Consider the following 25,458-nt stretch of genomic DNA (forward strand, 5'->3'; position numbering starts at 1 on the left):
AGTTATCGACTAAATTACAAAAATAGTCGTTTTGCATCTGAGGTAAGTTACGTGTAAATAATAGTTATATTTTTATAAATTGTGAATTATATTTGATATGTGAATTAATATTCAATGTGGAAGGAAATTATTCATGAATTATTCAAGTGTTAAAGTGTTGAAAATAAAGTGTTAAGTGTAAATTCTCGGTTGAACTTAGGAATAGAAGTGGATACAAGTGACATGTCACTAGAGATCAGTGTTACAATGTTACAGTGAGTCCCGGGTGCTAGGTGATCTAGCATGTGTTGCAGACACCTGACAGCTTGTGTGAGCAGGCCCGTGGACATTTCCAGTGTTATTGATCAGTGGTAGCTTCGGCTACATAACAGTGGTAGCTTCGGCTACATTTCAGTGGTAGCTTCGGCTACATATTAGTGTTGCACTTATGTGCTAAATCTCTACGTATCTGTGTATATTCCGAGTGTTCAACGGGATTAATAATGAGTTAAAGTGAATATGAAATGAAGTGTGTATGCAGGTACATTTGAAAAGAATGAGCATAAGCGATAAAGGTTAAGTGTGAAAATGTATATGCAAGTGAATTGGTAAGATTGTGCATGTGTAAGTGATTGAACTTGCTAGGAAATGTTTTGATTAGTTATATGTTAAAAGTGTTAATTATTAAATGAGTAATTATTGTTTACATGTAACTTACTAAGCTATTAGTAGCTTACACCTTTCTTCTTTTCCTTTGTTTTATAGTGATTTGAACTTGGTCGAATTGGGGATCGTCGGAGCTCGTATCACACTATCATAATCATCTCGGTATTATATGCTTTTCAAAATGTTTAAACTATGGCATGTATAGAGTCTTAATCATTTTGAGTATGTTCATATGATATGGCTAAGATTAGCTATTGAAATGGTTAGAAAAGATTATGTTTTGGTAGGGTTTTTACAAAATATTATAAAAAAATAAAAATTAACCAAAATATTATAACTTTTTTTATTTACCAAAATATTACTTTTTTTATTATTTACGAAAATATACCGAAAAAAACAAAAAAAAAAACTTGCAAAAGCCTGCAAAAAGCTGACACCAGCCTAATCAGGTCAATCACATTGGCCGCACCAAAGGTGCCAAAGAGATTGGTGGCACCAATGGTGCCAAAGTGATGGACTAAAATGTGGCTAATTGCCTTCTAAGCCCTCCTTATTTATTATTTTCTTTTTATTCCCCTTCAACTCATTTTTTTATTTAATAACTCTATTTTAATTTAATAAACTATTTACATTTAATAACTCTATTTTAATTTAATAAACTATTAAGTAATACTTAATTTTTTAAAAATTAAAATAGAGTTATTAAATGAGAGAATTCTAATTAAGTGACCATTTGCAGTTTTGAGGACTTGACATGCAAATTTACCATTTTGAATTTTGAAAGTGAATTGCTGTTGCTGTGCGCACTAAAATTGAAATGTGGCTAATTTCCTTCTAATCCCTCCTTATTTATTATTTTCTTTTTATTCCCCTTCAACTCATTTTTTTATTTAATAACTCTATTTTAATTTGATAAAATATTCTCATTTAATAACTCTATTTTAATTTAATAACTATTAAGTAATACTTAATTTTTTTAAATTAAAATAGAGTTATTAAATGAGAGAATTCTAATTAAGTGACCATTTGCAGTTTTAAGGACGTGACATGCAAATTTACCATTTTAAATTTTGAAAGTGAATTGCTGCTGCTGTGCGCACTAAAATTGAAATGTGACTAATTGCCTTCTAAGCCCTCCTTATTTATTATTTTCTTTTTATTCCCCTTCAACTCATTTTTTTTATTTAATAACTCTATTTTAATTTAAGAAACTATTCTCATTTTTTTATTTAATAACAGTTTTGTTGTGAACAGTGAATTTAATTTTAAAAGCAAATTTTTATGCTTCGAATTGGTAAGTTAAATTGGATGACATCTCGTACTCGATTCCGGCGACGGTCTCGGGTAAGGGGTGTTACATATACCATCAGAGGTTGTTATGTGTACCTAGTTTGAAAACAGTTTAAAAAATATACCAAGTTGTTAGTTGGAATTCTAGAGTTGAAAGAATTTGTGGGTTTGGTGGATTGAGCACATAAAGCCGAAAAACTCAGTAAAGCTAAAAGAAAAGTAGGTTTCGAGGCTTGTGACATTGGTAAACGATCTACGGGAAATTCATTTTCTTCTTATCGAAGAAGTCAAAGGAATTTCACAGTTGTACATTAGCATCAGTGGGGTTTTCGGGAAGAGATAAAAGAAAGTAACATTCGAGTTCGAGACCTCAGGCTACATTTGTAGCGAGTGTGGATAGTGTCTGAAATAATAAACCTGAATGTCAACAATGCAATAGACGACATTTTGGGGAGTGTAGATTGATAAACAGGTCGTGTTTTAAATGTGGTTCTTGCGATCATTTCCTTAAAGACTTCTTTGAAAGATCGGATAAAGAGAAAGCTCAAAACATTCATTCGAGTAATATGACTGCGAGAGGGAGACTATCCAGAAATGGTGGCAATACAGGTAACAGTGAAAGTGGAATGAAAGGTTCTACTGTTAGATCTGAGGCTCGGGCACCAGCTAGGGCTTATGCGATTCGTGCTCGAGAGGAAGTTGCAACACCTGATGTGATTAGTATTACAAATGAAATTATAGAAAATACACAATGTATTCCATGTTTCAATGCTTAGGAGGTACCACTAAGATCTATCTCATGTTATTGCGATGGATGAAATTGAGATTTAGCTTTATCTTATAATGAGGAACCGGTCGAAATTTTAGCTCGTGAAATGAAAGAGCTAAGGAATAAACACGTTTCACTCGTGAAAGTCTTATGGTACAATCACAGTGTGGAAGAAGCGACTTGGGAACCAGAAGAGAAGATGAAGTCCCAATATCCTCATATCTTTTCAGGTAAAGTTCGGGGACGAAATTTCTTAAAGAGGGGAGAATTATAACAACCCAAAAGTTAGTGGTGTAAAAAATGTGGTTTCGAGACCCCATCTCCATAAACCAGACTTGTGAATATTTTATTAAAGATTTTCGAAAGTTATATTGTAGGTGAATTGAATTTTCGATAACTAATTTTATCAAATTAGTGATTAATTTAAGTTCAGGGACTAAATTGTAAAATTGATAAAAGTTCAATTACGATAGGGTTTATGATATAATCTTAGGCTAAGGACTAAAGTAGAAATTATACCACTATACAAATGGAAATGAACGGTGATGGCTAGTGGGTAATGTTTTAAATTATAAAATTTTATTTATTAAAATATATATGTTAGTTTTAGTGGAAAGAAAGAAAGAAAATACTTTCTTTTCATCTTCATGCCCAAAATCTCCATTTTTGGGGAGAATATATTTGACCTTAGGTCTTCAAACTTGGAGCTTCAATTGGTTAGAGCAATTTAGTCATTTTTCTTGTAATTTTTATGTTTTTGGAATCCCAAGAGCTTAATCTAGTTGACCTGTGTCTTTATTTGTGAAACTGTTAAAGTTTTAAAAGAATGCCATTGATGAATCTTTTAAGTTTAAGGTACTATATATATAGAATTTAAGCTTAGAAGTGAAAAAAGACTAAATTGTAAAGTTAATTTATAGTTTTGCACAATAGGGACTAATATGCAAGTTTTAAAATTTTGTGTTAGAAATTAGAAATAAGAAGTCCTGTAAGGAATATTGTGAAAATTTTTTGAAAATATGAGTTCTAGATTGAAAGTTATATTAGTCTCGGTTTTAAGGACTAAATTGAACAAAATGTAAAAGTTGTATAAATTTACGATTGAGTGCGAATTCGTTTGTATATTGATGAATTGTTGTGTTTATGTTAATCTGTAGCTAACATTGACCCAAATTTATCGAAAAAGAAAGGAAAAGACAAAGCCGTCGACGAATAGCTCGAAGTCTACAGTTTGTATTTCTATAATCTGAAGTACTTTGAGTTTCACTGCATTATGAATTGTTTGCATGGTAAGATTATAAGGTGAGTTGGTATTAACAAAAATGAATTCAATTGATTTGGTTTGATATGATTGATATCGATGAGGGCTAAATTAAATATATTTGAAAATATTGTATTTTGATATAAATGTGAAATTGAGCCTATATGGTAAGGAATGGTGCTGCTCCATGTATGACTTAATATTTTGGTATTGAATTATAAATGTAATTGAGAAATGGTTACCTTATTAACTGTTTGGGTAGGGTTGGGTATAATTGGCATGTTACAAGATAGGAAGATTTCAGGGTTATACAAGACTACGTGTTGGGGAGTGCTGGGCACACCCATTTTTTGGTTATATTGACCAATTCTAGGCACATCTATTTGTTGATTATATCGACCAGCATTGGGAACAACTTAGTATAAAAATGGAATAAATGTATTATGAAAGGATTTGGTATGAAAATGTATTGTTTACTTGATATACAAAGTTCGAAATTGAAAGAGAAATGAGACATTATATTATTGAAATAGTAACTACGAGATAATTGTATCAAATGTTGAATAATGTTTGAAAAATTATGTTATAGTATGCGATAATATTAAACGACATATATATCATATGATCTTTAATTCTTGCTCTAGTATAATTTATATTATGATTTGTTATTCAGATTATGGAAATACCACTGAGTTCATACTCAATGTGTGGTTTTGTTTCCGTACGCAGATTAGGTTTTGATCTTGTACACTTGTTGAAATCAACATCCAATAGCGATCACAAACTCAACATGTTGGTGATGTCTTTTTTTTTTTTGTTAATGGCATGTACCTTAGGGTGTCCTTTGATTATACAAATTTATGTTACGGGATGATGGTTTGGTATTTTGATAATTTGATATGGTACATACACTTATCTTAGTTGGTTGATAATGATATGAAACTTGTAAATATTAAATATGTGGTGCTAATGTTTGGTAGTGAATTGATTAAATGGTATATGTGCCTTGAATAACTAAGATTGTATGTTAATATTACTATGAATAGGTAAGGGAAATGTTAATTATGTATTAGACATGAAACGATCATATGTGAATAAATTGAATATGCATATTGAATGAATAAATTCTTGTTGATTAGAATAAACTTGTTTGGTTATTAGTTTAAGTGATGGAATAGTTGATACATTGTGTTAAACCTGAATAAACATGTAATTGTATTCTATGTATTTGAATGATGAATAAATAAAGTTAATTTTATATTTCACTATTATATCTTTTGTGTTTCTATCTGACATGTTTTGCATGTATAGAAAAATTGTGACAAGAAAATGTTAGCTTATTGATTGTCTAAGTTCAAACTGATGATAAGTGGCATTGTAAGAATGTTTACATTGTGAGAAAGACAACTTACTTCAGTAGATAATCTAAACAAGTTTGTAATCCCGTAAAAAGAATCAAAGTGGGCATTTGATTCAAATATTTAGAAGGATTATTATGTCGTCTGCAATTCCAATTAGGGAGATGGTTAGTCTTGGCCACTGGAGTAGTTGACTCTACGAGTAGGGATATAAATGTACTCATTGGAAGAATGATACATTGGATTGGACCCAAGAAGAATTAATTTTGAATCTATTTATGAATTAATTCTCTTGTGATGTTTATGGTGTGACTTACCTAAATCCTAAGTTAGTCACTGACCATGCGTATATAACTTATGTGCTTTGATATAAGTATAAGTGGAGGCTTATGCTCTAAAGATGATCGAGTTGATAATCGGTATGTTGGGTACATGACTTGTGTATGACATGACTTTACTAGCAACAATGGACTTCATAGCTTAATTAAAAAAAGTAAAGATATCATCTCATTGGCATTGATTGGATTGATAAATATGGGACGTGGGCACAAGTTGCTGGTTCTCGAACGAGTAATTTATCACAATTATTAGTTGACAGTGGTTATATTAATCATTAAGAAGACATAATGGTGACAATGAGATAAAATAAGATTGTACTGAGTGAAGTATTTAATTCAAATGAAAAGGATATCATATAAGGGTAACACACATATGACAAGGTCATTGGAAAAAGCAGTTGGACGAATTGCTTTCGTATATGATAAGGTCATTTGGAAAAGCAGTTAGACGAATTGCTTTCATAAAGAGTATACAATAAGGAGTTTTCAATCATGATACTTCTTGTATACCGACTTTATGATTAAGTAAATTTTGAATTATCGGAATGATACTTCTGGATATAATTGCAATTACTCGAGCCTAATTGTATATGTCCAATTGGTCCCTCCACTAGCTCAATAAAAGATCGATCAATCTGCATTTGAATCAGAAGAAAATTCTACGACTTTGGAAATAATTTAATTGAGTTGAATTACTTGATGCGGAATTAAATTAAGTGGTCGTGAGAATTGTTCAACTAGAGAATTTGATTAAAGAATTTCTTTGAAAAATTAATTTAGAAAATCTTAGTGAATTTTGGGAAAATGAATTTTGATAAATTAAAATTAAATATGATATTTTTGAAAATTAATTTTCAAGATCGAAAATTGGTCACATGGATAATTGAACTTGAAAATTGGACTCAAGATCGAAAATTGAACTGAGAACCAAAACTTGAGACCGAAACCTAAAAACTGGTTAAACAAGGCTATGTGTATGTAACTGGTCCCACGGTCCAACCGGTGGATAGATCAGACTGTTTGGGCTGTCACTAGCCCAGATTGAATCGATAATAGTCGAATAGGCTAGGCCCATTCAAGCAAAATGGCGATGGTTCAGGGTTTCAGGGAGGTGTTGTAACACCCTTAACCCGTATCCGATGCCAGAACAGGATTACGAAGCATTACCGGACTTCTAGATCAATCAATCAAACATTTCATATACATTTCTCATTCAAATAAAAAAATCATTCGTAATCAATCATATTGTCCCTAATACGAGCCCTCGAGGCCCCAAATAGACATTAAAAATGGTTCAGGACTAAACCGAGTACTCAAGAAATTTTTAGGAAAACATTAAAATTTTTTCAAAGTGCGGGGGAAACACGTCCGTGTATCTCACTGACGCCCGTGTGGGCATTCGAAATGGGCCTTACGCTCGTGTAGCTCACTGATTTGGGTCACACGGCCAGACCACACGCCCGTGTGCCAGGCCGTGTACGCTTCAAAATGGCCTCACACACCCATGTGCCAGGCTGTGTGCTAGGCTGTGTGAAAACTAGAGGGTATACTAACTTGTGCCACACGGCCAATCTACACGCCCGTGTGTTAAGCCGTGTGAAGCTATTGACTTGATTTCTATAGAAGTATCAAGGGACACACGCTCGTGCCACCAGGCCGTGTGTCATACACGGTTGAGACATAACCCCGTGTCTTTGCCCGTGTGGACAAAAATAGGCCATTTTCCAAGCCATATTTCTCACCCAAAGTGGTGTCAATCTAAGCTCAACAATGTACAAACAACCATGGCATAAATAGGCATTCAAAACCAACCAATATGAAGTTTGTAACATGTTAAAATATCACACACCATCATGATATCCATAAGCACTTCAATTGACCACATGTATTCATGCAATCTATGTATTTCAAACATACCTAAATGGTCAAAATGGCTACATGCATCATTGTGCCTGAAACATAACATATATGTCACTTATCCATTTCAACCAATTGGTACCCAAAATACCAATTCACAAACAAGGCATTCATATGGCAACTATACGCCATATACAAAGGCTATTTACATATTTGCATAACCAAAATATGTTCACAAAACAAGCCAACTCAAATAGCCAAAACACAACAAGACATATAGGCTACCATTAGCCAAAATGACCTATACATGCCGTTTAACCCAAAATATAAAGTCAAAAGTACCATAATAAAGTTTGATACTGTGATGCGGTCTCTAACAACTTCCAAGTCGAATGAGCTTACGAATCACTATAAAAAACGGGAAAATAAACAAAGTAAGCAATTAAGCTTAGTAAGTTTGTATAATACATAATTAAACTTACCATTTAACCACAAATTTAGGTAAGCAACTCAAAGCATAACATAATTAAATTTGGCCAAAGCCTATCACATAACCATTAACCAAGTTAGCCATGTATTCATATAAAATCGAGAATCATGTATGAATTCAACAATTATTAAATTCCATGTACATGTACCATCTATACCGTGCATCTGTATATCATATATAAACCATTTCTATGTAAATACCTGTACTAGTTCGTATTGAACTTGTGTAATCTTGTAATAATACTATGCCTGTTGAAACACTTAAAATATCGTTAGATACGCGGGTAGTACATGCGAGATGCACTAAACTATAAACCCGTCAATTCTTGTACATGTATGCTCATACAAGCAAAAAACGGTAAGCTCCTCCGAGCTAGATATCGGTAAGCTCATACGAGTTGTGAATCGGTAAGTTCTGATGAGCTGAAATCGGAAAGCTCATACGAGCTGTGGTGTGTTTGCAACACATCAGAACGACAACCAAATTGGTAACCTTAATGACATGTCATTTGTATCTTACGGATTCCTAAGGTTCAAACGGGGCTCGGTATTCTTCGTATGTCATCGATTATACGCTCGATAATTATACATAATAATTAAACCATTCACATACATATATTTCAATTAAATCATATAAATATGCAATTTAATTACACGAATTTACCTCAAACTCATACGAAGATAAAACCATCGGTTAGTCCACTACTTTATCTTTTTCCCGATTTAATTCCGAATGTTTTATTTCTAGATCTATGTAATCAAATTTAACCGATTTAAACCTCGCTTTATTTAATTCAATCCAAAATTCATGTTTTGGAAAAATTACTATTTTCCCCTATACTTTTGACCTTTTTACAATTTACTCCCTAGGCTTGTAAAATGAAATTCATGCAATTTCATCCATACCCAAGCCTAGCCAATTTCTATACATGCATATAGCAGCCCAAATATTTCACAATTTCACACATTCCCCACACAATTTACACATTTCTCAATTTAACCCCTAATTGACAATTTCATTAAAAATCACTTAACAAAAGTTGTTTAATTAACGACAAGGATTCATTTTATTCCATTAAACTTCAAAACCTTATCACATTCATCAATGGAAAATTTCAAAGTATTCAATAGTTTTGCAAATTAGCCTTCTAGTTGGCTGGGTTAAGCTACAACGATCTCGAAAACATAAAAATCAACAAAAACAGTACTAGATAACACTTACATGCAAGGGACTTTCTTTGCAAAATTTTCAAGATTTTCCAAAGCTCTTCTTTGCTGGAAAAATCAGCTCTTGCATGAATGAAAAAGATGACCCCTTTTTGTTTTATTTAATTTTAACCTTTAATTACCTATTTACCAAATTACCCTTACCTAACTTTAAAATTTTCATAATTGTCAAGCCGTGCACATCCATTATCACCTTTAATGGTCCAATTACTATATAAGGGCCTCTACTTTAATGTTCTATAGCTATTTAACACCTTTAGCTAATAGAACACCACTTTTGCACTTTACACGATTTAGTCCTTTTTCATAAATTGAGCATACGAACGGTAAAATTTCTTAACAAAATTTTTATAATATCATATTATCATGCTGTATATATTAAAATAATATTAAAATAAATTTTTTGACTTTGAATTTGTGGTCCCAAAACAACTGGTTCGATTTCATTGAAAACGAGTTGTTACAGATGTGGCGTCGACAATGGCACCATCGGGCATGACGGTGGTGATTTGACGATCAACAGATAGTCAATAGTGACAATTCTTTGGTGATAGAGTAGTGGAAAAATTAGACTCCCGGTGGGACTGTAACAACTCGTTTTTCAATGGCATAGGAAATGGTGGTTTTGGAATTCCATTTTTGATGGTTAAGTCTGTAAATATTATTATTTAATATTTACTAGTTTAGTATAAAGTTAATTAGAGTTTGGTTCTTTAATTTTGTTAAATGGATAGTTAGCTAAGGTACAAGTGTAGTGACCCTAAAGTTTGTGGTGTAAAAAAATGAGGTATCAGGACCTCATTTTCGTAAATCGAGCCCATATATATTATAAAATATTTACGAAATCATTTTATAGGTGATTTAAATTTTGGATAGGTAATTTTGTCAAATTTGTGACTAATTATGGTACTATGACTAAATTTTAAAAGTGGTGAAAGTTAATCGCTTAATATTTTTAATTGCTAAATGACTTATGTAGTAATTAAATTAAAGTAAGAAAATGGAAAATAAACCATTTTTTAACTTAGTGGACGGTTTGGGTGGCTTAATTGTTAAAATAATGTTAAAGTTTCAATTATATTAATATGTGTTTATAATTTATAAATTATTAAAAATGAAAACATGGAAAGAAAGATAAAATAATTCTCATTACTTCTCCATGCACCAAAAATACATTCTTGAAGGAGAGAGTATCGTCCATTGAGCTCCAAACTTTAACCCCCTCAATTGGTGAGTTGAATTTATTCTGTTTCTTGTAATTTTTCTTCTTTTGAGATCCCAGAAACTTGATTTAGTTAACTCGTAGATCAAATTGTGAAACTTTTAAAGTTTCTAAATGTTTCCATTGATGAATGCTTGATGAAATTGGTGTTATTTGGTTATATTTGATGCTTAGATATGAAAAAGAACTACTTTGTAAAGTAAAAGTTATTAGTTTTGAACTTAGGGACTAAAGTGTAAATATTTCAAAATTGACATAAAATTTCTATTATAAATAATTGAGGGTTATGGAAGGTTGAAATTGAAATCATATTAAAAAGTGAAGCTTAAATGTGAAAGCTTTAATTGTTTCGATTTTAAGGACTAAATTGAATAAAATGAAAAACTTGAGGGAATATCTGATAGATGAAATTAAACTGTTACATAACTATAGTAGGTGGTTAATTGATGTTTGGAATTGATAAGTTAATTGAATTATGATATACATCAGGATTTAAACTAGTTAGAAGATAATCACGAAAAAAAAAGAAAATTGTGGATTAGTCCTTGACACCTTATCTGTTGTTGTTTTTTTCCAAGTAAGTTCATAAGTTGTGTTGAGTTTAAATTATATTGTCTTTAATGCTGTGAATATATTTATGTTTAAATGGAATTTGAATTATTTACGTTTTGAAACAAAAGGTGAGATTTGGACTAAAATGTGAAGAAATGAATATAGGCTTATATGATGGATTACTCTGATGGACTTAGTTAAGGTCTCGTACCCATGGATAATGATTATTACCGGTGATTACCGAGATCCAGCATTTGTTGTTGACTCGAAAATACATGTGACACAAGTTTAGCCCAAATGAATAACCTTATATGTATGTTTACAACTTTATCCAAGATATTTGATATGTCGATAAAGGTTTAGCCCAGACGGGTAACCCGACACTAATATATGTTCAGCTTGGACGAGCAACCTAAGGTCGTTTAAAGGTTTAGCTCGGGTAGGTAACTTGACTTGTACATGTAACCTGACACGATTATATGTTTAGCTTAGAAGAGAAATTGATATATCGAAGATACTTGGGACGGGTAACTTGACGTATGTTTGTATACTCATTCATCTCAGATAACTGGGGTAATAGGATAATTATGCATGATATGAATTTTATATTTTAAAGCCGTTATATGTTGAATTGATTAGGCATATGGTATCGAAAATTTGATATTGAATTGAATTGAATTGAACAGTTTAAAGTACATTGTTTGGAATGTGTTTGAAAATGTTTTATGTATGTTTGGAAGTGTACAAATGCACTAAAGGTGAAAACGGTTGGAAAGAGTGATTATGAACTTAGTTGATATGTTTATAAAATGTATGTGAGGGAAATACATGAAAATAATTAGTATGGTGGTACAAGTTTGTAATTTGAATACTTTGATTTTATTATGCCAATGTACTAACTTGTGGTTGTTTTGTGAATTGGTACAAGATTGCTTAAGGATGTCAAAGAAATGTCATGTTATGCATATTTATATTTCTATTGATTAAATTAATATAAAATTTAGGTACATTAAGTGAAATTTCGTATGAACTTACTAAGCATTTTGTAATGCTTACCCCGTTACTTTTCTTTTCTTGTAGATTTTGACTTGTACAACGTGTTGACCGAACCCTCGAGGAGCTCACACTATCCATCTCCTGATTTAGTAGTTCTTTGATCGTTTGAGCTCGGTTATATGTGGCTTGTACTTAGGGTTTGTCATATTACCTTATAATGCTAAGTTTGATTTAGAACTATTTTTTATATTTAACTTATATTGTAAATGCCAAATGGTATATATGCATAAGCTGAGGAATGTGTTATAATGACTGTTTGATATCTAAAGTTGCATGATTGATCATGAATTGAATTGAAGAAATGAATGGTTAAGTGCATGACATGGTATAAATAAGTATGATGTGTATTGGTTCAAAATGTGGCATATTGGTTAGATGTTTAGAAGGATGGTTATATGTTATGTTTTGGTTTGTTTTGAATCTTAGAAGTTTGGTTGTGTTTAGATGAGATATTAGTTTAGTTGAGGTTGGAATTGTATAAAGAAATGATTGTGTATGTTTTTGGAATGGTTTATGTGCAGGTTTTGAATGTGCTTAAGGCACTATTTAAGTAAAGGTTTGGTTTAGGCATGGAAAGGGACCAAAGTGTGAGGGTTTTTGGCATTTTGGCAATAATGTATCAATACCCTAGGTAGAGGTATCGATACTTTGCATTTTTCAATTGATTTTTCAAACATCGAATGTCAATTTGGTATCAATACCGAACTAAATTATTGATACTTAATACTAGAGTATCGATACTTTACAAGGGTACCGATACTATTGAACTTATGTTTTAAAGTTTTGCAAAACAGAATGCCAAAATAGTATGGATACTAATTTAAGGTATCAATATCTAATGATAAGTATCGATACTTCAAGACTATTATCAATACCTTTTAATTTAACTTGATTTTATTGAAACACCGAACCTAGAAATGGTATTGGTACTTAGACTTGGTATCGATACCTATACTTGGATTAACTCAAGAGCTTTCGTAAGCTCATTGAGGCTCGATTTTGATTGTATATCATATTATGCATGGAATTATGTCATGAATCGGTGATGGAGTGAATTAATTGCTATACATTGTATATGGTTTTCTTTGATATTGGTGGTAGCATTTCCTAGTTTGGGGCCGCTGATCGGACCGAGCGAGAGGCCTTAGAGGGACTATGCCGGGTAACTTGATTTCAAATTAACTTTTCCAAACATAATATTGTTTTAATGAATTTAATATTAAAATTTATTTAATATTTATCTAGATATTAATATGAGATATTTAATTTAATTTAATATTTTTCTAAATAGTATTTTATTAATTTAATATTAATATGAGATATTAAATTTAATTTAATATTTATCTAGATAATATTTTATTATTTTAATATTAATGTGATTAATTTTAATCCTAGTTAAACTCTCTCTATATAAAAAGAGCATGTATCATTATTCTCACATACTTGACTTCAAGAAAAGTTTTAGAGAGAAAATTCTCTGAAGAAATTAATTCAAAAAATTTCTAGAGATATTTTTGTTATTTACAGTTTCACCCAAAAGTTTAGAGAAATTATGACATTGCCCTGTTGGTAATTTTGTTAAAATTTTTCTAATCCGAAGCGAGCCCACACTCGATAGATGTGAGTTTGAGGATAGTAGAATAGATTACTTGATTGAAGTGTTCATCCTAGTTGAATCACAAAGGTATAATTTTGATTAAGTGTTTATTACTTTTGGTAACACAACCAAGTTCTTGTCTTTGAAATTTTTTTAAAACTTTAGTTTTCCCTTAAACTTATTTTTCGCTACGTTTTCCAAACCCAATTTTCCAATAATGTACACATACGTTGGGGCACAGTCAAGTTATTGGCGTCATTACCAAGGACTTTGTGTGTGATTTATATGATTGTTGCATGTTATCTTGGGAATATAATTGGCCAAAGCTAAGTATATAGATACAATGTTTTATTTTTATTTTTATTTTCATTGGTTTCTTAATTTCTTCTTGTAGAGAATTGATTGATAGTCATGTTTAATAATGACTTTAGGTGGCCAGAATGTCCATTCATGTTTTATGCGAATGGTATTTTAATACCTAGCTGCGGGTGTGATGGAAACAATGGGAGGCAAGGATATGAATCTCCTTATGATTCTTATGGTTACGCGTGTGGAGTAGATAGTTGCAATCAAGGGTTGGTAGGTAGTAACTCGGTGTATGATCCGTATTCCTCATATTCTTATCAAGATTGTGGTATGTATTGTGAAGAACCTGATGAAGATCACTACTTAACCACTCAGGTTGGTACACTTGAGGATGCCATGTCCGAATGCCACAAAACTATGAAGACCAGAAAGAATTAATTAGACTTATTGTTAGAAGTCGTCCAAAGTCAAGCTAAGGAGCACATTCCGGAAGAAGAGTGTGTAGAGCCAAATAATTCGAAACTTGAAAAGGAGGTCCCCTATATAAGTGTTGAACATGACTTGAAGGCCGATTTTCAACAAGAAATAGAGATTGGAGAATTGGGTGAAGTGTTAGGTATTATTGAGGAGATCTCCAATCCTATTAACATATGTTTAGAGGAGCCACCACATCTTTCGGACATTATGGATGAAATCCCTCAACATGAAATGACCAAAGAGGTGCTCCAACAGAGGTATATTCAAATAGAAATGGAGAACTCGGAAGAAATTGAGTTTGTGGTTTCAAAATTGATGATCCCTCGAAAGGTGCAATGGAGTGCATTGGGTTTTGGTGAGAAACAACTCATAATGTACATGTCGAAATGGTCCAAGATGAGGGGGATTAATATGCTCATTCGCTGAAGGAGGTCCTTATCAATTTGATCATGAACAAACTTCGGGTCAAAGGCTCTCGGACCTTGTGGAAGTTTTATTTTTGGGGTGTAACGAATTGTCAGAGAACCACTCTTTAAACTTGCATTTGGGAAATTGATCATTATTGTAAATAATTAAATTATTTGAGCTGAGACTTATAATGATTTTATTTAGTTTAGGTTTTAAATTCATTGCATGTTTAGATTTAGGACTTTGTAGGTTTAATTTTTGTGTATTTAGGAGTTTAGGCTAAAAAACTAGGAATTTTGGGTATCATATAGTGGTATCATGAAAACCAAGGGTCAGTGTTATAATACCCAAAACAATTTCAAGGGAAGGCAAAAACACCTTTCAGTATTGCGGAACCAACCCTTTGATATTGTGATCCCCAAAATAATTTCTAATGAGGTTATAAAACATACAGGGACATCACGATACCCTAACTCCAATATCGCGATACCTCTTTTGGATTTTGTAGAAAACCCATTTTGGGTATCCTAACCCCCTTGTTTTACCTCTATTGTCCCTTAGTTTTCAGCCTTAATCTCCCTCATACTCTTCCCCATTTCACTTTCCTCTCAATTTCTTCTCTTTATTTGCAATAGCTTTTATCACTTTTGGTGTTTTCCTCCAATTTATCAGGTATTCTTGGTTGATTTGGGAACTACGGCACCACACGAACAAATCGAGAGCCTTCAACACCAATAGCCATTTGAGGTTAAAAGCTCCAACTCGTTCTTTAACGGAATTTAGTTGCTATTGATTTTAAAATTACTATTGTTGAGACTAGTTGGGTAGACTTATTTTTGTTATATTGTTTGATTGGATAAGAGGAAATTATATACAATGCCATCAAGGAAAACCAAAAGGACTTAATCTCAACCTGAACCATCTTCGTCGTTAGGGTTTGTTCCGAGTAAATTTAAATCACAAGAGGATGAATATTCATCCTTGAACATGGTTTTGACCCAACCTCATCTTTATGCAATGAAATATGAGATCTTGTCTGATTTTACGAGTGGCATAACTTCTGCCTTGTGCCAAAAGCACCTGTTGTTATACCTGTTGTTTTTGATTAATACTCCAATTTAAAATTCACTGCGGATAACTGGGTTTATGTTCGACACCAAAATGATGATATCTCCCCTAAAATGATTTGTGACTATTATGGTGTTCTGTTTTTCTAAAAGGATAACATTTCTTCTATGGATTTACAATTTTATATAAATGTCAACATGGACGCCATTTTAAGTTATTTAACTGACAATAGGGGAGAGCGTAAGTGAGAACCATACAAAGATTTCCCTCTTTCATTTAATTAAGTCATTATGTTTCCTATCGCAAAGATGTGGATGCATTTTATTTGTACCTGTGCTAGCCCTATTCTTAACATTAATACGGTTAATGTCTGCCGAGTTGTTTTGATGTATTGTATTTTGTAGCATAAGAACGTCTGTTTAGGGAGATGAATCAATAAGGAGATGAGGAATGTATGGCTGGAGGCAAAGTTGGTATCTATTTCCTACACCTAATTACGAATTTATACTGTAAAGAAAGGGTGGTTGTGGAACCAACTGAGCAATTCCATCACCCCACCCGTAGCATCATAGGCGACTCCATGCTCCATCAATTCAAAAAACTACAGAGAAACAAATTCAAGAGTGGAACTAGTGCCAGAAACACAAGATAGAGATGCCTCCTGCCTTTCTGAAGAAGGCTTTCAGAGGCAAACAAACGTAGCTCGATGAGCTATTAAAGATGGTGCGGTACAACACTCTGATGATGAAAGTGAAAAAGCTGTGTCCTGATCATTACACGAAGAGACACAGGTTGGAAGACCTACATTGGCCGGTGAAGCCATGAGTTGTATCCTTTTGAGGAGAAGGAAGAGGAGAAGAAGAAGAAAAAGGCGGAGGGAACAATAGAAAAGATGAAGAGCAGGAGGATTAGATGGAGAACGATCACCTTAAGCCCTATGTTGATGAAATGGAGGAAGTGTTTGCTCTAGAGCGTCCCTCAACCAAGGGGGTAGTCTTTTGCAGCCATAGGGAGGACGAGTCACGTAACCAACCACCCTAACGATTTTACAAGGGGGCTACAGTTAAGGGAAATGGGAAAGAGATAGTGGAATCGAAGTCTGACTCCAATGGTGAAAATTAGTTACATTTCTTTGCATACCAATAGCGGAATGTAACTATTAAATACTGAATTATTTTGAATTGAACTTGGTTTTGGATGGTTTTTGTTTTTTATTTTGTTATTCGCATATGTTTTTTGTGTTTTTCTATGTAGGCAACTCATTCGAGAATTACATTAAAAATACGTGCTTAAATATGAAAGTTGTAACAGCCCGATTTTGACCCTAATCAGATAAAGTGGTTTCGGGACCACAAATTCGAGTCAAAAAATAATTTAAAATTATTTTTGGTATTTGCAGTATGTGAATTACTATGTGTGAAAATTTCGTATGAAAATTAGATCGTTTGAGTGCTCAATTTGATTAAAAGGGCTTAATCGCGCAAAATGAAAATTTAGAGGATTAAATCTAAAAGCATCTATTTGTTGTTGTCTTTTTAATCAAAAGGTTTAAAGATGCAATTTAACCACTATTTAGATAGTGGGTGGCTAAGGTCTAAACAAACCTTAATATATAAAGGTTATAATTATTTTTAGTAAGGTTAAATTAGTAAATTAAAAATTATTATAATACATAATAGTTAAAACATAAAATATAGTTTGTATTATCTTCTTTAGCCGAAATTGAGATGAAAGAAAGCCATTAAAATGCTTGAAGAAGGTTATAATTAAAGGTTTGTTTTTGTTCGATTTTTGAAAATTTTTACGTTTTTGAGATCGTTGCTTTGTGTACTACAAGACCCATGCTTTAATTTTAGAATTTGGTGATGATTTTGTGATATGCCATTGATGAATGCTTGAGCTTTGTGATAGTTGATGATGAAATGTGAAAGATATTTGAAAGATTAACATGTTTTGTCTTTGAATTTTTGGTGAGATTAAATTTTTGGTGGACTAAAATGTGAAATAATTGAAATATGTGGACTTGTATGAGCACTAGCAACATTCGGCCCTTATATAGTGTGGGCAAATTTTGTGTATTTTTGTGTTTTATGCAATAGGGACTAAATTGAAAAAAGTGTAAATGTCAGGGGTAAAATGGTAATTTTCCCATTTATGTGTTTTTGGACTAAATTGAATGTAATAATATTTAATTTAGCTCATTTTGAATATATTTAGATCAAGAACCAAAGAAATCGGAGTTGGATCAGGGAAAAGCTATAGTCGTCGACTAATCGTTCGGTTTCGATTTTTCACTATTCGAGGTAAGTCTATTAGCTATTTAATATTATTAAATCGGTATATATGTATGTAAATGTATTGTATTTTTTTTGAACTTTAATTTAAAAGTATATTGATTGAAATAAAATAAAGTATGAATGATATACATGTATTATTAATGTTCGAATATATATATAGGTTTATACTTATATAAACCTTTAAATTTAGTTAAAGTATAAATGGTATATAAGTATATACATGTATAAATTATTGGATTAATCAAAGATATGTATAAGATATATGTATATATATAAGGTTCGAATGATTATATAAGTATATATATATGTATAAACTCTTGGATTTGATTTGTGATATGTATGTTATAATTGTATATATATATTCGAATAAGCATGCAAATATACATGTATGTGTTGTGTATTGAATTTAGATATGTCATTATATAAGTATATGAGGATCGATTATGCATTTATATATGTCTAAGTTCTTGTTTTGAAATTGAGTATGAATTTATACATTTATATGGTAGATTCGAATATGTATAAATGTACATGTATAATTTCTTGAATTGAAATTAGGTACGGAATTATATATGTATACATGAGGCCGAATGTGAATGTATATGCATATGTAAAAGTTTTGTATTGAATTAATGGTATGAAATTATTAGCTTAGATTATTTTAATATGTTCGAATGTTAAATGTATATTATTTAAGTATATTATAAATTAATAGTATGATAGTAGTAGTAGGATCCAAAATATAAGGTTATGTATAGATATGTTCGGTGGAATCATTAAGTTATGAAGCTGGAATTGATAATACAAATTACATAAATATATATATCCATGTGTTCAAAGAGAAATATTATAAGTTTTGAGCTGAATTTTACGTATGGATTTATATCCATAAATAGTTCAAATATGAGATACAACTTATGTGAATTGAGATTTCAAGCTCAATGCCTAGAAGGCTTATTGCCAGTGAAATAATTCAGACTCTATGTCTAGCAGGCTGGATGCCGGTGAAACAATTCAGACTCTATGTCTGGCAGGCCAAAAGCCGGTGTACTGAATCAGGTTTTAAACCTAGTAGGCAAAGTTCTGGTGAATCTGTTTATATTACGTGTTTAAATATAATGGATATGCAAATGAATTATGTCAAATGAGTTTGAAGAACATGTACATATATTCGGTCATTGGATGTTGATGAGCATATAAGCATGCATTTATATGTAATTGAAGAGCATATAAATATATATATATATTTGTTCTTATGCATTTGCTAAGTTTATATATATTCGGATGTATGCATGTGATAATCTATATATATATGCATTTGGTATATGCATTTAATAAGCATCTACATATACGGTGAAATGCATTTTTGGTAAGTAGGAATATATTCGGTTAAATTTGTTTGAGGTCTATGTATATATATACATTCAGTGATAATCTTTGTTAAGAATATATATATGCATTCGACTATTCTTGTTTAAAGTGTACATGCATTTGGTCTTAGATGTTGATAATTATGCAAGCATTTGACTATACGTAGCTGATATGTAAATGTATTGGTTGTAAAGTTTGATGAGTTTTTATAAATACATTTGATTATATGCATGTCATATATATATATGTACTCTTTGATATGAATGCTATGAGTTCATATATTTGGTTATAAATAAGATATTTATGAGTAGCAATATTCAAATGGTAATATATGTAGTATTCGCGATTTCATTAAGTGTACGCAGGAAATTATATAATTTATTTTATATTTAGTTATGCTGTAAACTTAATAAGCTATAAAAGCTTACTTTGTTTGTTTATGTCTTTCTGTTTTATAGATTTAAAGATCAAGCTTCAAGCTTGAGGATCGTCAGCAAGATCATCACTCTATCTACTCTCTCGGTATTAAAATGTTTAAATTTTAACTATGGCATGTATAGACTAGATAAATGTTTTGAAGGTCATACTTTGTTATATTGTATTTTAATTTAATAGCCATACGAAAATGATTTATTTCCTTATCGATTAATTGGATTGTAATGTCTTTATTTTGTTTTAAATGATCTAAGTGAAGCTCATAATATGTCATATTTAATATTTGATCAAGTTTATTAAATTTTAAATATTTATATACAATGTATATGTTTTGATTTAGCAATGGTTGTGTTTTGTTCAGTAATGCCTTGTAACCCTAATTTGTCGACGGATACGGGTTAGTGGTGTTACAAAAGTGGACAACCCTAGCTTGCCTTGATGAGCGGTCACAATATTTAGGGATGTCCGATAACCTTTCTATCTTTGTTTGGGGAATGTACATTGGGGACAATGTGTAATTTAAGTGTGGGGGCATTCATATAAAAATTTTGCATGCTTAGTTACTTTTATGGTTGTGTGTTTGTTTTATCTTTTTGTTTCAATTGTGTATGGTACTTGAACATTGTATGATTGACAATTGGTTGAATGAGGCATGATATGATACTTTGAATGATGCTAAATAAATTCTATTCTTAGTGAGCTATATTAGTTAGTTCAATTAGTTACATTGTATAGTAAAATAGAGGTAGCTAAATTTCATGAAATTTTTAAAATTTTTAACCAAATGATGAATGAGTATGTGGATAAATGTGTGAATGCATGCATTGGAATTTAACATTATTCATGGAAAAAAGTAGAAGCACGTTTAGGGTTTGTGTCTATTGAGATGCTAAGGCATGACCTAAGACATTGTTTGTTATCCAAGAGCCTAAATGACTAACCTATTAGCTATATACAATCCTATTACCCTAATTTTGAACCTTGTGATCCATTCTTGATGAACCAACATTTTTGAACCTTGAGCCTAAAGTGAGTTAAAAATTCAACCCTTCTCATTCCTTAATCTTAAATTTCACTATAGAATGGACATCATGCCATGGGCATTAAGGGGTTGGCAAGAACAATTTGGAGGTTTAAAAAATGTAATTGAGCAGATAGTGAAGAAATGGTTCGATATAGCGTGTATAGGCTATTACAAAAGGTGTGAAGAACGAAAAATGTGAGCAAACAAAGAAAAAATTGTGAGAGTCAAAAGCAAAGCGAGTGAATAAAAAAACATGATTAGAGATAAAAGAATTGTGAGTGAAAAGAGGAAAAATTGTAAAATATGCTCAAAAGGAGAGATCAAACTTTTTATTGTCACAGTGCAAAAATACTCACTAAGTTGTTTGCACTAACTAATATTGAGCCATATCTTCAACATTATTAGAGAGAAAAGGAATGTAAGAGAAGAAGAAATAAGGCAGTGAGTGTAAAGATTACATATTGGGGGAATTGGGAATAATGTCATGTGCTATACTAGAGCCTAGGTATTGTTATACCGTTGCTTAACGGGAAGAAAATTTATTGTAGGGTTAGTTTTTGTCCAACATCAACACCAATCAAAATAAAACATCAAGGGGCATTTTGGTCAAAAATTTTAGGTTGTAATAAGATGTTAAAAGCCACTTTTGGTTGAGAATTAAAAAAAGAGCAATTGACTTTACTTTTTCTATCATATTTTTAGCTTTCTAATTATCTTCTTCATTTTTCTAGGGTTTAGTTTCAAGCTTTTCTAGTTTTTAGTTGTGTTAGTTGGTAGTTAGTTAGTTTTTATTGTAGCTTTGTCTTAATTATTATTTAGTACTCAAAAATCTATTTGTATTTTAATTTTAATCCAAAACATTTAATATATCTCAACTATATTTCCTTTTTCTTAGTTAAAAATCTTAACTTTCATGATATTTTGTACCTCCATTGTTGTCACTTTCATTCTCCTCAACCATCAAGAAATCAATAAGCTTTCGTCAACCCTATTCCTTATGCCTATTTTAATATATGTTGTGAACGTATGTGGGGTTGTTGCTTGTATGTAAACGATGATGAGTAACTAAATTCATGGTAGTGGGTTGATAGAAATGTTGCTTGGTTTGTTTTTGGTATAAGGACTAAACAGGATAAACTTTGAAACTTAGAATTGACGCCTCTAGGGTAAAACATAGATAATTGAGACCGAGAGGAGACCATATTGAGCACCAATTTAGTTGTCTTGAGTTAGTTTGGAGAGGTCGAGAGATAAATCAAACTAAATCGCCTAATTTGGTAAAGTGGTGACCGAGAGGTAAAATTGAGCCAATTAAAAGTTTAGGTTTTTTAGATCCCTAATCCAATGACTAATTAGCAACATGGAAATCAATCAACCATTTTTGTTTATTGAATTGTTAATTTCTTAGTTTTGGAAAACAATCCCGAGTCTTATTTTCACATGCACTCAAACATTAATCACATTCATTTTAGGTTAAACAAATAATCTCGAGTCTTAATCAAGCTTACAAAATTATTTTGACAATTCAAGCATGAAATATGACCAACTTGCAAAGATTTAGAAATTCAGGGGTGACATCGGGGCATCATCTCTTCCATGTAATGACGTTGCCAAACAGTTTGTCACATCACAAAATCAAGCCACTTGATGTCGCGATGTGACTCACTGTAGGTCGACATTGCAACGAGGTAGGTTGCTCATCAAGATGCGGACTCTGTTTTTGGTAAATTTTGAGTCATTTGGTACCTATTTCAAAGTTTCCATTTCAACTATTCAAAAATGTATCAAAATACCATTCCCAATTATCTCAAAACCTACCTAAACATGCCTAATATTTCAAACAAATATGTTTAAGTTTCCATCCATCAAAACATTCATTACATGTACATCATTCACCAAGTCATTCAATACCAACTTTACCTATGCCAATCCACTTTAAAACATGCAATTTCATATGCCATACATACCTCGAGCATATAAATCAAAATACACCAATTCAACTAGGTATCACAAATGCCAAATCATGCATTTCTAAACCACATACCAAAACCAACGTCTAAATCACATAAACCAAGTTCAATGCCATATTCAACTCGTAAAGACTTATATAAAATAAAGTTTGCTCCAAACACTTATATACATGCCACAATTCTTGACTCAAAATAATAAAAAAGCTACCGATTCAGTGATAGTGTGAGCTCTGAGATGATTTGGCTTGACGAGTTTCGTAAGGTGACAATATACAAGGAAGAGAAAAGGGAAAAATAAATAGGGTAGGCATATAAGATGCTTAGTAAGCTCATAAGGAATCTAAAGCTTACATTGAGCATTAAAGTATAAACAATCATTATATTAGGCTACTAATTTAACTTCCCTTGACACATTAACACATATCTATACATGCAACATCACCAGAAATCAAATATGTTAATTACGTTTCTCAAATAGTAAATATTGCTAAAAATTAAAACAGAATCATATAGCAATCTATATGCCAAGTACCATCAATATCATTTCAGTTTCAATTCATGAATTAAATTCCATTTTCAATCAATTGAACATCGCCCAATAGAACTATAATAAAATGGACTCGAATATACGAGAATGTAATGCTCACACAAGATGACGTTATATCAAGCTAAACCTACGATACATATATTTCGAGGATTTGCAACAAATGCTAGATCTCATAATAACCTATAAAATCCCTGATTAATCACTTATATAACCCTAATAGCATGTCATACGTATTCTAACATTTTAGTAAGTTCATTCGGGCATCATTTCCATACAAATGACATTATCAATTCCTATACTCAATTTCATTTCTCATATGAAACATATATTTAGTCAGCAAGCTCGTTTACATCCTGTTCTATTTCCATATAACCAACATTCTCAAGAATTTTACAATTCAGTCAATTTTGAGCTATAAGTGCCAAATTCACTAATTCATTTAAATATTACATATAAATGAAATAGAAAACAAATAAACATGACATAAAAATAAATTAGTAAGTTATATATGAACTTACCTAGTCAAAACAACAAACAACTGAATCTTTAAGAACTAATCGACAATTTTGGCTTTTCCTCGATTATCACTAGTTTGATTCAATTCTTGATCTATACAATTATTCCATTCAATTAATCAATACCAAACATTTATACACTATTTCATTATATGCATGAACCTGTGAAACTTTATTTTTTATACCCTTAAAGTTTTACATTTTATACAATTTAGTCCCTAAAACTAATATAATTATATCTTTCAATTTTGAGCATCGATTTTAAAACCAATTTCAATTACATCCCTTAAGGACTCCATATTATCTATTTTTACTGCAATTTCACATTAATTTCACAATTTATTTCACTTTAGTCCTTATGATCAAAATTAACAATTAAACATTACAATCTAGTCCTTTTTCACATCTAAGCTTAAAATCTATCAATTTAACACTGATTTCTTCAAGAAATAAACAACGGAAACTTTCAAAAACTTCAATTTTTTGCAAATTGGTACATGGGCTAGGAAATTAAGCTCCCATGACCTCTCAAAAACCTAAAATTTACAAGAAAATGACTTAATTGAACATACCAATTGAGGACCAAAACTTTGAAAGCTTCCAAGGGCTTTCTTTGTTTTAACTCACAGCATGAAGAAGAAGATAAACGTGATGCTTAAATTTTTCCATTAACTTATGTATTTTATACTTTAATTAAAATTTAATTAATATTAATTAATTAATCTTAATCACAAATAACTAAAATTAGTGGATGTTAAATCATTCTCCACTAGTTAATGAAACAAAAATGATTTATTTACCATTTAAAACCTTTATCTATTTAAAAATCTATAGCGATAAAATTTTTACATTTTAGTCCTTGTACCTTAATTAAGTAATTAATAGACAAAATTGAAGGAAAAAACTTTAATATTCTTTTATACCAACTCCTTAAATATTCATATTTGATATTTACGAATCTAGTTTATGAAAATAGGGTTTTCAAACCACCTTTTTCAACACCATTAAAAATCGGGTTGTTACATAAATTAGGTGTTTATGCCTTGATGCATTGAATGCTCTGGTTTGATGATATATAATTGTGTTTTTCATTACCATTTGGGTTTTTTTATTTGGTTTAAAGTTAGGTATGTTTAAATAGGTTTTGGTCATGATTGAATGTATTTAAAATGTTCAATTTAAGTAATTTTACCATTTACTCTCGAGACAATAATAAAATGTCTCGAGACCCTAAGCAGAAAATGTATCATTTAAGATGTTATTTTGTTCATGGTCTTGAGACCAACCTTTTGGGTCTCTAGAAATTGGGCGTATGTCTCAAGGGTCTCTATCTCAAGATAAAGGCACATCGAAGCTAAATTTATTTTGCATTGTTCTAG

General features: G+C 31.3%; 1 long non-coding RNA gene across 1 annotated transcript; it reads left to right on the plus strand.

Moving 5' to 3' along the window:
- Positions 1-15,131: 15,131 nt before the first annotated feature.
- LOC121218559 (uncharacterized) lies at positions 15,132-17,118 on the plus strand. Its single transcript, XR_005915029.1, has 2 exons — positions 15,132-15,599; positions 16,325-17,118. It is a non-coding gene; the product is annotated as an uncharacterized lncRNA (long non-coding RNA).
- Positions 17,119-25,458: the final 8,340 nt, after the last annotated feature.

The sequence above is a fragment of the Gossypium hirsutum genome, chromosome D06, assembly GCF_007990345.1.
Source record: "Gossypium hirsutum isolate 1008001.06 chromosome D06, Gossypium_hirsutum_v2.1, whole genome shotgun sequence".
Classification (NCBI taxonomy): Eukaryota; Viridiplantae; Streptophyta; class Magnoliopsida; order Malvales; family Malvaceae; genus Gossypium; species Gossypium hirsutum.